General features: G+C 46.0%; 1 long non-coding RNA gene across 1 annotated transcript in view; it reads right to left on the bottom strand.

Annotated features, from left to right (window-relative positions):
• LOC307210810 overlaps positions 1-12,554 on the bottom strand; it is a 554,287-nt gene that overhangs the window by 323,029 nt on the left and 218,704 nt on the right. The gene's annotated exons all lie outside the window — the stretch shown is intronic.

The raw sequence follows: 12,554 nt of genomic DNA, 5'->3' as shown, positions 1-12,554 counted from the left end.
CGCATCAGGGCCGCGGAGGGCGCGCCAGGCAGCCCCTCCTCACAGCCCCGCCGCCGCTGCTGCTGCTGCAGCTGCTGGGCCATGTTGCATTTTCCTCGCCTCTCTGCCCTCCTCCTCTGGGCAAGCGGCATCGTTTGGGCGGCAGCGCGAGCGGCAACTCGCCTCAGATCACCTGACACGGACCCGCCGCCACCGCCGTGGCTACCTTACCGTAAATACCCCAGCCCAGGCAGCAACAAGAAGAAGCTGGCAGCGGCAGGTTAGGGGTTAGGGGCGCAAATTACTTGCCTTGCCCCGGGTTAGGGGGCACAAATTACTTGCCTTGCCCCGGGTGCTGACAACCCACGCTACGCCGCTGTTTCTGGCTAATTTCAGCTCAACTGCAAGTTTCACTTTTTGAAATATGGCAACCCTAGCCGCCACACACCAAGGCAGGAGTGGCTTCAGCAATGGGGCAAGGCCTTCCCATTCTGCCTCAGGTGGTGATACAGGATAGGCCACCCCTGCTTGACACTGTAGTTTATCCCTCACAGAGTTACAATGCTCAACAACCCTTATCAAACTACAGCGGCAGAATTCTTTGAGGGTAGGGAGACATGTGCTTTAAAAGTGTGCGTGCAGCTGAGAAGATAAATATTGGATGTTGATATTGTTCGGTAGGCCAACTGCGCTAGGAGGAATATGATCATGGAAACTGTAATCCATAAAACATTCACTCATTAAAAACTCCCTTGATGTCAACAAAAGTATTCAAGAGAAAGTGATTTGTGAGTTGCAGCCTTTATAAGTGTTGTTGTTCTGCTGATACCAGTGAATGAGGCAGCAATAGTTTTTTGGGGGGAAACCTTCTATTTATCTATTTCATACTCTCAAAAAACAAGTCATCATTTGAGGAAAGATTGACAGAGCTGTTCAAATTTTACTGGTCTTGTCAGCAACAGAAAACAAACAAGGAACCATCGGAGACAAACAGAACGCCACCCCATGCGTGAATCTGAAATGAATATTGCAGATGAAATCATGTTGCTGAATGTTTGTTTACCTTGTTCCAGGGTTCAGACTTTCAGAGAATTTGGATCTGGGGAGTGGAGACCACTGGGTATTAGGGATCGAGGAGAAAATCACTTCTGTTCACATTTTACTTAGAAACCATCCAAGGTGCATTTCTCAAAACAATGAGTAAATCGAAACACAGCTATTCCTGGAAATTGGTACGTCTCTGAATTTCACAATGCAGTTCTCCAACCATTGTGTACAAAAATGTGCATGTTAGGGAAAACTTTGCCTCAAAATGCATAGAAAATAGAACATAAAATGCAGTATATTAGGGGAAATCAGCTATATTAAGCAAAATTTCATTTAAAAATGTGTGTGTCAGAAGAAAAATGCACTAAAATGTCAAACAATTCTTGTGAGGACCTTCTTTAAAAAGAAAATGACAGGCTGTAAATGTGAAGAACTGGCGTTAGGACTGAAAAAATGAGAAACTAGGAAGAATCAAAATTGGCAGTTTCACCCGTCACTATTGGCTAAGATCCCCAAGTGATTTAGAACACTGAATCATCCGGGTTCTAAAGTACAGGAGGAATCTCTATCAGTAGAGGAGAGCACACACAGAGAGAGAGAGGGGGGGGTTTCAGATAAAGGAAAGGTGATGTTCCAGAAGGAGGCTGGCTTGTCAGCATGTTCTCGCCCTTCCTTGTTCACCTGAGCGAACACCTGAAGAGGGCTCCTGTTGTTCTTGCACAGAGGATCATCGGAGACATCGGTTGACGGTGGCGGTGATGAGGGTGATATTCCATTTCATGTAGCACTGAAGCCTACACCCTTACTTCATATTCCTCAACAAACCTAACAACCTGTATGACAGGTCAGTGTTATTTCCCTTACATTACACATGGAGGGGGCAGGGATGAAGCTGAGAGAAGAGTGGCTGGGCTAAGACCACCTTGCGAGTTCCTAACTTAGCTGAGATTTGAACTGGCAGCATCTGAGCCATGGTGCCACATCAACTTTCACCTAAGGTTGTTGCAATGGTGCATACCCTCTAACATTTCTCCAATGAAAATAGGAATGTCCTATTCAACAACAACAACACCTTTTTTTGTTTTAACAACAACTTTATTATTTATACCCCGCCCATCTGACTGGGCTCCCCAAGCTACTCTGGGTGGCTTACAACATATATAAAAACATAATAAAACATGAAACATAAAAAAACTTCCCTATACTGGGCTGCCTTTAGATGTCTTCTAAAGGTGGTATAGATAGTTATCTCCTTGGCTTGGGGGGCGGGGTCATAGAAATCTATACCAGGCATAGGCAAACTCGGCCCTCCAGATGTTTTGGGACTACAATTCCCATCATCCCTGACCACTGGTCCTGTTAGCTAGGGATCATGGGAGCTGTAGTCCCAAAACATCTGGAGAGCCGAGTTTGCTTGTGCCCGCTCTATACCCTCCAAAATTTCTCCAATGAAAGTAGGGATATCCTAAGGAAAAGTGGGACACTCTGGGATCAAATCAGAAACCGGGACAGCTTCTGTAAATCAGGGACTGTCTCTGTAAAATAGGGACACTTGGAGGGTCTGATGGTACATGCTTGCATATGCATGTGTTGTTGTTGTTGTTTAGTCGTTTAGTCATGTCCGACTCTTCGTGACCCCATGGACCAGAGCACGCCAGGCACTCCTGTCTTCCACTGCCTCCCGCAGTTTGGTCAAACTCATGCTGGTAACTTCGAGAACACTATCCAACCATCTCGTCCTCTGTCGTCCCCTTCTCCTTGTGCCCTCCATCTTTCCCAACATCAGGGTCTTTTCCAGGGAGTCTTCTCTTCTCATGAGGTGGCCAAAGTATTGGAGCCTCAGCTTCAGGATCTGTCCTTCCAGTGAGCACTCAGGGCTGATTTCCTTCAGAATGGATAGGTTTGATCTTCTTGCAGTCCATGGGACTCTCAAGAGTCTCCTCCAGCACCATAATTCAAATGCATCAATTCTTTGGCAATCAGCTATGGTCCAGCTCTCACTTCCATACATCACTACTGGGAAAACCATAGCTTTAACTATACGGACCTTTGTCGGCAAGGTGATGTCTCTGCTTTTAAAGATGCTGTCTAGGTTTGTCATTGCTTTTCTCCCAAGAAGCAGGCGTCTGTTAATTTCGTGGCTGCTGTCACCATCTGCAGTGATCATGGAGCCCAAGAAAGTAAAATATCTCGCTGCCTCCATTTCTTCCCCTTCTATTTGCCAGGAGGTGATGGGCCCAGTGGCCATGATCTTCGTTTTTTTGATGTTGAGCTTCAAACCATATTTTGCTCTCTGCTCTTTCACCCTCATTAAAAGGTTCTTTAATTCCTCCTCACTTTCTGCCATCAAGGTTGTGTCATCTGCATATCTGAGTTTGTTGATATTTCTTCCGGCATATGCATGAGCACACACACAAACCATAAGTACTCATATAGCTTAGAGCAAGGGCTGTAAGTTTAAAGAAAAACAATAGCGCCATGACCAAGCTGTTTCTTTTGCAGTTCAAGATGAACTTTAGCAAGTGGACAGAGGGCTAATGCAACCTGGAATAAGCAGTAAAAGACTACAGTGTGTACCACTGTGTTGTGACATGTTTGTTAAAAAAAAAAAGTCACAGCACCCACTTTCAGTGGAAGATTTCCCTGCTTCCTGATATCATTTAGACAGGCCTTCTTACAAAATCACAACTGCCTTACAGAAAATCCATACAGGCCCACTCTTCCTTTCACCTCTGACCTTTTGACCTCCGTCTTGCCTCGGGGCAGCGGTGACCCGGTCACTGCCTAACCCTGAGTCAATAAGTCTACCTTCATTAGCATAAAACATGAATCTAGTGGCAGTTTGACAAATTATAACTTCAAGCTAAAGATCTGCCAACTGGCTAACTCCTGTAACGACTATTTATCATTGGAAATGGTAAATCATAGGAATTCAGATGACTTAATTATTCAGATAAAAAAAAGAGAGAGAGCAAATGCAAGAAAGAGAAAGGGAGGGTGGGAGAATCCCTCCGCTCCTGCAGGATATCTAAGGATGAAAGCCCCTCGAGGGGGAGAAACCACCCTCTTCTGTCCCCTCGGATCTCATTCCCTGCTCCTTTGTCTGCTCTTTCTTTTTATCCTCACTTCTCTCATTTTTCTTTTCCTTTGTCATTCTTTCTCCCAATCTCTTGCTCTTTTTTGTGTCCTTCTTTCTTAACCTTCATCTTTGTGTCTCATTCTCTCGCTGTCCCGTTCCCCCCTCCTCTATTTATCATTTCAGCTTTTCTGTTCTTTTTCCTGCCTCCCATTCCTCTCTCTCTCTCCCCCCCCTCTCTCCCTCTCTCCCTCTCTCCCCTCTTACTATTTCCACATTTAGTTCTTCTTCTTCTTCCTCTTCCTCTCCTTCCTCCATTCATCCCCACAGCATTATTTCGTGGGCCCTTCCATACTGGTGCATTCTGCAACATGTCATGGGCACAATAATAGTGCAATAGACCAGGGCCAGATTTAGGTTTGATGAGGCCCTAAGCTACTGAAGGTAATGGGGCCCTTTATATGTCCAGCTGTCTTTTGTCAACAACAAATTGTCGCCGCTTTTTGTGTTGAATATGTGCTATATGGTAATTTATGGACCTAATAGGTATCTAAAGCCATTTGCACATGTTGGCATGCAACCAGTGCATGCAGATTGTAGGCACCCTATATATAGAAATGAGCAAACCAGTGATATTTTAGGGAGCAGGGTAGCAGGCGGGGCCCATTACTTACACCATAAGAGCTTACAAAACCCCGTTGCTGTATGTAGGTTTTATTTTATATAGCATATATTCAACACAAAAAACAGTGACAATTTATTGTTGACAAAGGACAGCTGGACATATAAAGGGCCCCATTACCCTCAGTAGCTTTTTTGTTGTTTAGTCGTTTAGTCGTGTCCGACTCTTCGTGACCCCATGGACCAGAGCACGCCAGGCACTCCTGTCTTCCACTGTCTCCCGCAGTTTGGTCAGACTCATGTTTGTAGCTTCGAGAACACTGTCCAACCATCTCGTCCTCTGTTGTCCCCTTCTCCTTGTGCCCTCCATCTTTCCCAACATCAGGGTCTTTTCCAGGGAGTCTTCTCTTCTCATGAGGTGGCCAAAGTATTTAGGGGCTCATCAAATCTAAATCCTGCCCTGGCGCCAGGACTTGTGGTGCTGTTGTGTTTCTCCAAGGCAACTGGCTATCTGCAAAAAGGGATTGCCCAATATGATTTCCGCACAACTGTTATTCAAACACGTATTCCAGGAATGGGGAACCTTTGGCTGCCCAAGGGCCTCATTTCATTCTGGACAATCCCTCCCGGGGCCACATATATCAGTGGTAGGTGAGGTCCAATGATAATGAAGGCAGAGCAACAGAAGTGGCTCTTTGTACGATATGTTATATTCCAGCCAAGCAAAAGTCAAACGTTTCTACAAACACACACCACACAACTCTCTATCCTCCTTTTAGGCAAGCAATATGCTTTCATACCCTCCAACATTTCTCCAATGAAAATAGGGACTTCCAGTGCTATTTTTCTAGAAAAAGAGGTGCAGGAACTCACCATGAACGCCATCCTTGTTCTCTTATAATGGCGATGGCACCCACCTGAGAGGTGCTGAAACTGAGTTCCGGTGAGTTCCAGATGAAAAAAAAAGCCTTGGGAACATCCTCTTCCATACCCACCAATATTTCTCCAGTGAAAACAGAGACGTCCTAAGGAAAAGCGGGACATTCTAGGATCAAATCAGAAACTAGGAGGGCTTCTGCAAATCTAAGACTATCCCCGGGAAATAAGGAGCACTTGGAGAATCTGAGCTTTCTCACAGTTCAAGGACACATTTCAGACAGGTGAAAGCATTCAATGATGGTGTGGCCAAGGTAGAGTGGGTATGCCTTGGCAGCAGGTCTGGGGGACAAGTAGAAAGACCCATTTGGGCTCCAAACTCAGGTTCTTCACTCCTCACTTAGGTTTCTGCTCACTTCTCTACATCTAATTTTCCTCTTATTATTTCTGCATTCACTTTTGAAGCCTATAAAGCACATTACCTCATTAAAACAAGCCAACACCAAATTGCTCTCATTTTCTCCACCTTAATTGAAGTAAAATGAACTCCTCTCCCAATGAACTTCCAATTCTCTTTGCCTCCAAAGCCGTCCACCCACCCTATTTCATGCTCCGTATTTTCTTACACACCCCAGTAGGATGGTCTCTTCCTACTCGCTTCACTCTTGCTGCTTCCTCTCCCTCAGTGAATGGCGCAGCAGTGTGTACAAAAGACAGACCGGCAGCCATGTTTAAAGCAGAAAACTGAGGTGCCTCTCCCAGAGGAGATAGCTTCTCCTTTATTGAACTCCACCTTTCCTTTCTATCGAAAGTTTTCATCCCCAGGCCCAACATCCTGGGATGACTGACCAGACACTGTCTCCCCAACAGGGCTCAACAATGTTGGGACATGGGTGGCGCTGTGGTCTAAACTACTGAGCCTCTTGGGCTTGCTGATCAGAAGGTTGGTGGTTCGAATCTCCACGAAGGGATGAGCTCCTGTTGCTCTGTCCCGGCTCCTGCCAACCTAGCAGTTTGAAAGCACACCAGTACGAGTAGATAAATAGGTGCCGCTGCAGCGGGAAGGTAAACGGCGTTTCCGTGTGCTCTGGTTTCCGTCACGGTGTCCCGTTGCACCAGAAGCAGTTTAGTCATGCTGGCCACATGACCTGGAAAGCTGTCTGTGGACAAACGCCGGCTCCCTTGGCCTGAAAGCGAGATGAGCAGAACTCCATAGTCTTCTTTGACTGGACTTAACTGTCCAGGGGTCCTTTACCATTACCTTCAACAATGTTTACTGGGCTGAGTGCTGCACATTCCTCCAGTTAGTAGCAGACTCACCTGACCTCCCAACTGCTGTGGAGGGAGGTGACTGGGGTTGTTGCAGTGCAAATGCACTGGAGGAGCCAATCTGGCACAGCTGCCGATATATTTACAGAGGTACCTTGGATAACAGACGCTTCAGGTTACAGACTCTACTAACCCAGAAATAGTACCTTGGGTTAAGAAGAAGAAGAGTTTGGATTTGATATCCCACTTTATCACTACCCAAAGGAGTCTCAAAGCAGCTAACATTCTCCTTTCCTTTCCTCCCCCACAACAAACACTCTGTGAGGTGCGGGAGGCTGAGAGACTTCAGAGAAGTGTGACTAGCCCAAGGTCACCCAGCAGTTGCATGTGGAGGAGTGGGGAAGCAAACCCGGTTCACCAGATTACGAGTCCACCACTCTTAACCACTACACCACACTTTGCTTCAGGATAAGAACAGAAATCGTGTGGCGGCGGGGCGGCGGAAGTGGGAGGCCCCTTTAGCTAAAGTGGTGCTTCAGGTTAAGAACAGTTTCAGGTTAAGAACAGGCCTGCAGAATGAATTAAGTTCTTAACCCGAGGTGCCACAGTACATTGCATTGACCTCCCTACCGCCTCTTCTCTCTCCTCTTCCCAGTAAGCAGCAGCGATGCAGCTGTCAGAGGTCAGGAGGAAAAGCCCATCCCAGCCCACCAGCTGCAACTGCCTCCAGATTTGGGCTCACCCGACTGAAGTAGCAGGCAGCTGCAAGTCATCAGCCATTTTAAATTTCCCACAATGCCCTGTAGTGGTGCTACACTGGGCACTGTGGGTATTGGAAGTAGAGGCAAGCCACAGATCACAGCAGTGCCTGACAATGCCACTGGTATTCCTACTGGGTTAGAGGAGACAATACGGTGAGGGCCATTAAAGAGCACTTTGCCAGAGGTCCTCTGAAACTTGGAGCCATGCCTGGTCATTCCCAAGCAAAACAAAGGCCACTGCTGCATCTTAAGTCTTACAGACATTTAGATTGTAAGCTACTTGTGGCAGAAACCTTCTTTAAAAAACTTCCCGTTCCCTCTTGTTTTGTTGTTGCTTACATTATTCCATAAAGCACCAACAGCACCGATATGTTAGGATATTAATAGATAAATGTCTGTTTGTTTCTATAAAGCAGGTCCGTTTTATGTTCAGCAGAGTGAACGCAGCAAGCTACCCTGCTGTTTGAGCTTTTCGTCAGTCACCCCCAGAACCCCACCACCACACACACAAAAATCACTCAACATTTCATAAGCGAGGGATTTCAGGTCCTGATTATATTTTATTGCTTCCAACACTAAGGGGAAGGTGGAAGAAAAGTTTACACTGAGGGAGGCTCCAGCACACGTTGAAAAACATATATTGCCATAAGATTTATGGCGGAAGGTTTTTCCTATAAATCAGTTTGCGCTCCCCCTCCCTTTTGGGGGGCTGTGTAGAAATTTAAACACGTGCATCTGATTATCTTTACTTTTAGAAGAGGGGTAAAAAAAAGAAAAAGGCTGGCACTCTTAAGACAAAGAGGCTATGAAATGTAATTGTATTGTGAATGTGTGTGTGTGTGTGAGAGTGAGAGAGAGAGTGTGTGTTATAGTAGCCACTAACTGGAACACATTAATAGTCATTACCACTGCTGCCCATACAAAACTGAAAGCTAATCTTTATCTTTATTTCAGTAGCCATCCATCATCTACCTACCTATCCACCTACCTGCCCCTCTATTTGCATACAAATTTGCAAGGTGCCTGGGATTCTGCACAAATAATCCCAAAATTCTGAGACTGGAATCTATTATAAACAGGCTTGTGTGCCCATTTATCCAGCTTTAGTTATATATTTGGAGGGCACTATCTTCTTTTGTTTGGTAGAAGTTGGCTTCTCGTACAGATTTTTTTAGTTCTCTTTTTAGGCTTGAGCAATAAGGTCAGAGTCTCCCCAAATATTGAGGGATAAAGGCAGAAGTGGAGCGTGAAGCAGGGATGGCAAGAACTGTAGAGAGGCTATGAATTAAATTTCACAATTTTTCAGGTTTTCTCTTGATTCATGAGGACTAGAAACCTCCCCCCCCCCCGTCTATTAAAGCCTAGAATTCAAGACTCCTGGTTTGTGGTGGGATGTGGGGTACGGGGAGGGAGGAAGTTTTATCCTGATTTTACCTCCCAGGATATTGGAGGTTATGGCAATGATATCAACTGGGGTCAAACCATCACCTCCTTTGAAACAAGGGCATGTGTGCTTTTGGGATACAGTCATTCATGTGCAGAATTGAGGAGCTGGGCAGAAATGCAGGTGCTCTCAAGGAATGCTTCCTCATATGACTTGAAGTACAAACCAGGCAGGAGGGTGGAAATGGCAGTCAGTTGCTTGTACCATCCCTAAATGACAACACTGCAACTAATGGAAGGCCTTACTACGGACCAGGCACTAGATCAGGGTTTCCCAAACTTGGGTATCCAGCTATTTTGGGACTACAATTCCCATCGTCCCTGACCACCGGTCCTGCTAGCTCAGGATGATGGGAGTTGTAGTCCACAAACAGCTGGAGACCCAAGTTTGGGCACTATCTTCATCCTCCAGTCTATCCTTTGAGTTTCCATACTCTGTTGCTATCTTATTTTGTTTAACAGAATTTATATACCACTTAGTCACTCAACAGAAGGGACGCAGGTGGTGCTGTGGGTTAAGCCACAGAGCCTAGGACTTGTCAATCAGAAGGTCGGCGGTTCGAATCCTAGCGATGGGGTGAGTTCCCGTTGCTCAGTCGAAAGCATGTCAAAGTGCAGGTAGATAAATAGGTACCTCTCTGGCGGGAAGGTAAACAGCTTTTCCGTGCGTTGCTCTGGTGAACTAGAAGTGGCTTAGTCATGCTGGCCACATGACCCGGAAGCTGTATGCCGGCTCCCTTGGCCAATAAAGCAAGATGAGCGCCGCAACCCCAGAGTCTGCCACGACTGGACCTAATGGCCAGGGATCCCTTTACCTTAGCCACTCAACTATGATGCCAACAGGCCATTATCTCTCTGTCCACCTCACAGGGTTGTTGCAAGGCTGAGTTGCATGTGTGACTATATTTCTCATTCTGAGCAACCTGGGATAAAATTGTAGTGAATAAACCCTCTTGAAGTGAATAAACAAACCTACATAAAGCCGAGGGTTGCAATGAGTGCTGTGCAAACTCTGGCTATCCGAAAATCACCTTGAGTCTCCAAAGTCCTTGATTTCTTTAACGAGCACAGCATTGTTATTATTAATCATTTATATAGCACTTTAACATGCAAATGGCTTTGCAATTATTGTTATATCGTTCTCTTCACACAGGTGACCTTAGGAAAGTGGATCAGGTTTGTATACTTGAGTTTGGGCAAGCTCTGGAGTCTTTGTTAAGGGAGGAGAGAATAGAGTAAGGATTTGTGTGTTATGTAGTCATCTAAATAGATTAGGAGCGTGGCGTTTCACTGGGTATATGTCTATCACCACTACCAGCTAACCCATGGGATCTAAGCAGATCCAGCTGCAGCTTGATTGCATGCCAATTCTCAGGGCAAATCTAGACCAGGGATCTTCAACCTTTTCAGACCCAGGATGCACTTTTTACTCAAGCGTGCATTTAGGGACCTATTTCTGAATTGTTTACCATATATTTGCATGGTGGTAGTGTTCCGGTTGCGACACACCTTGGATCAGGGCACAGTCCATTAGTGGGTCTCAACCCACCAGTTGAAGATCAGTGATCTAGGGAGTGGGTGATTTGTGCTCTTCACATGCTCTGGAATAGTGTCAGCAGCAGCACAGAGATTCGGTCTAGTCAAACGGTTCATCATATAGTAAAGCTAGACTGTACTCTAATTTCAGGATTTAGAGTACAAGGATTCTATAAGGGTTACAGAATACTTGTTTCATATGTATACTAAACACCCAGTGTTGGATAGACCCTTAATTCAGCAATGCTGAGTTTTGGGATAGTGCAGTTTGTGGGTACTTGTGCCACCTCTGCTGGTGTGTATATATATTCCTGTCTAGCAAACCTCCATGGAACCCAGAGCTGGTATTTTTAAATAGCTCGATTCTTTTCTCTCTCTTTTTAATACTAAGGAGCTGGAGCAACTCTTTGGAGCAGTTCTATTATTCATGTGCATTATGAGCAGGGGAAAGGATCTATAAATAGCACATTACAATCCCCCACTGAGGTCAGGCACATGGTCTCCATCAGAATTTCAAGGTGAAGAAGAACAAGGTTCTGCTCTTTCAGACAAACAAACAAAAGCTATCTCTCTGGAACGAGTTCCATGAAAAAGGCGAGTGGTCAGCTCTCGGACCAACGAATTCAAATATTCTCATCTCAGCCACAAAACCCACAATTGTGGGCTCTGGGAAGCTACTGCTCTCCCAGCCTTGGGTCCATGATGCCCTAGCAGATAATAATACTGGCCTACCTTACACAGCTGTTGTGAGGATTGCAGCAATAGTACATGGGGAGAGCTTTGAAATATAAAAAATGATAGAAAATAATTGGTACTGTTGTGCGGCATTAAGAAGCAGAGAGTGGGCAAACTGCTTTTGTTGTTTAGTCATTTAGTCGTGTCTGACTCTTCGTGACCCCATGGACCAGAGCATGCCAGGCACTCCTGTCTTCCACTGACTCCCGCAGTTTGGTCCAATATTTTTCTTTACAGCATTGGACTTTCCTTTCGCTTCCAGGCATATCCGCAACTGAGCGACCTTTCGGCTTTGGCCCAGCCACTTCATTAGCTCTGAATCTACTTATACTTGTCCTCCACTCTTCCTCAGTAGCATGTTGGATGCCTTCCAACCTGAGGGGTTCATCTTCCAGCATCATAACTTTTATATGCCTGTTGTCTTTGTCCATGGAGTTTTGTATTAAAAGAACCAAGAGCTCCAAGGTGGGCAAGGAGACAAACACAGCGTTCTTCAGCTCACTTCTTTCTCATATTGCTAATGCAGAGGCTGGGGGAGGCATTTGCAGGGGTAAGCTGGTGGATGAGGGAACACACTTGCTGTCCGATTCTTCCTCTGCTTGCTTATTTTGCTTTGCAAACACCCCTCTCTTTCCAGGCCATTTTCCAACTGCTTTTCCTTAGCAATGCTCTGAGCTCAGATGTAAATCCAGCTGGCCCGATGCCGGATCCCACACCATACCACAGGACTGGTGGTATGAGGTGCAATGGGAAGCCCTGGGTCCCTCAGAGCAAAGGTGTCCATGAGGGTCCACCTGGCTCTTGCCCTACAGTTATGGAAGGTTCTTCTGGGGATGCATGTTCCTCAGTTATTTCCTGAGCTCCAACAGCAAGTTCAGAGCTCTGCATTGTGTCTGGCACCTTAGCTGGAAACTCTTGGTCACTGATGGGCTTGGGGTCATCGTGACACAGATGAGCATGGCATGGGCAAAATGGCCTCGTGGTCCAAATGGGAAGCCCTGAAAGGTCTCATTAGCCCTGGTGAGCTGGAGGTTCCCCAACCCTGCTAGAGATGAGCTGCTTGTTCCAAAGCTAAGCTTCCAAGCAACAGGGTGCCTTTGCCTCACACACACAAGTGGATGAAGATGGATCTGGGCTACCTAGGTGGTCTCCCATTTGATATTTACTGGAATCAAACCACTTGTCCACCCACATTGCATCTCCATGCTGAG

This window comes from Podarcis cretensis, assembly GCF_951804945.1.
Source record: "Podarcis cretensis genome assembly, chromosome: 2".
In the NCBI taxonomy this organism is placed as follows: Eukaryota; Metazoa; Chordata; class Lepidosauria; order Squamata; family Lacertidae; genus Podarcis; species Podarcis cretensis.
This window is presented reverse-complemented; position numbering and strand designations above follow the sequence as displayed.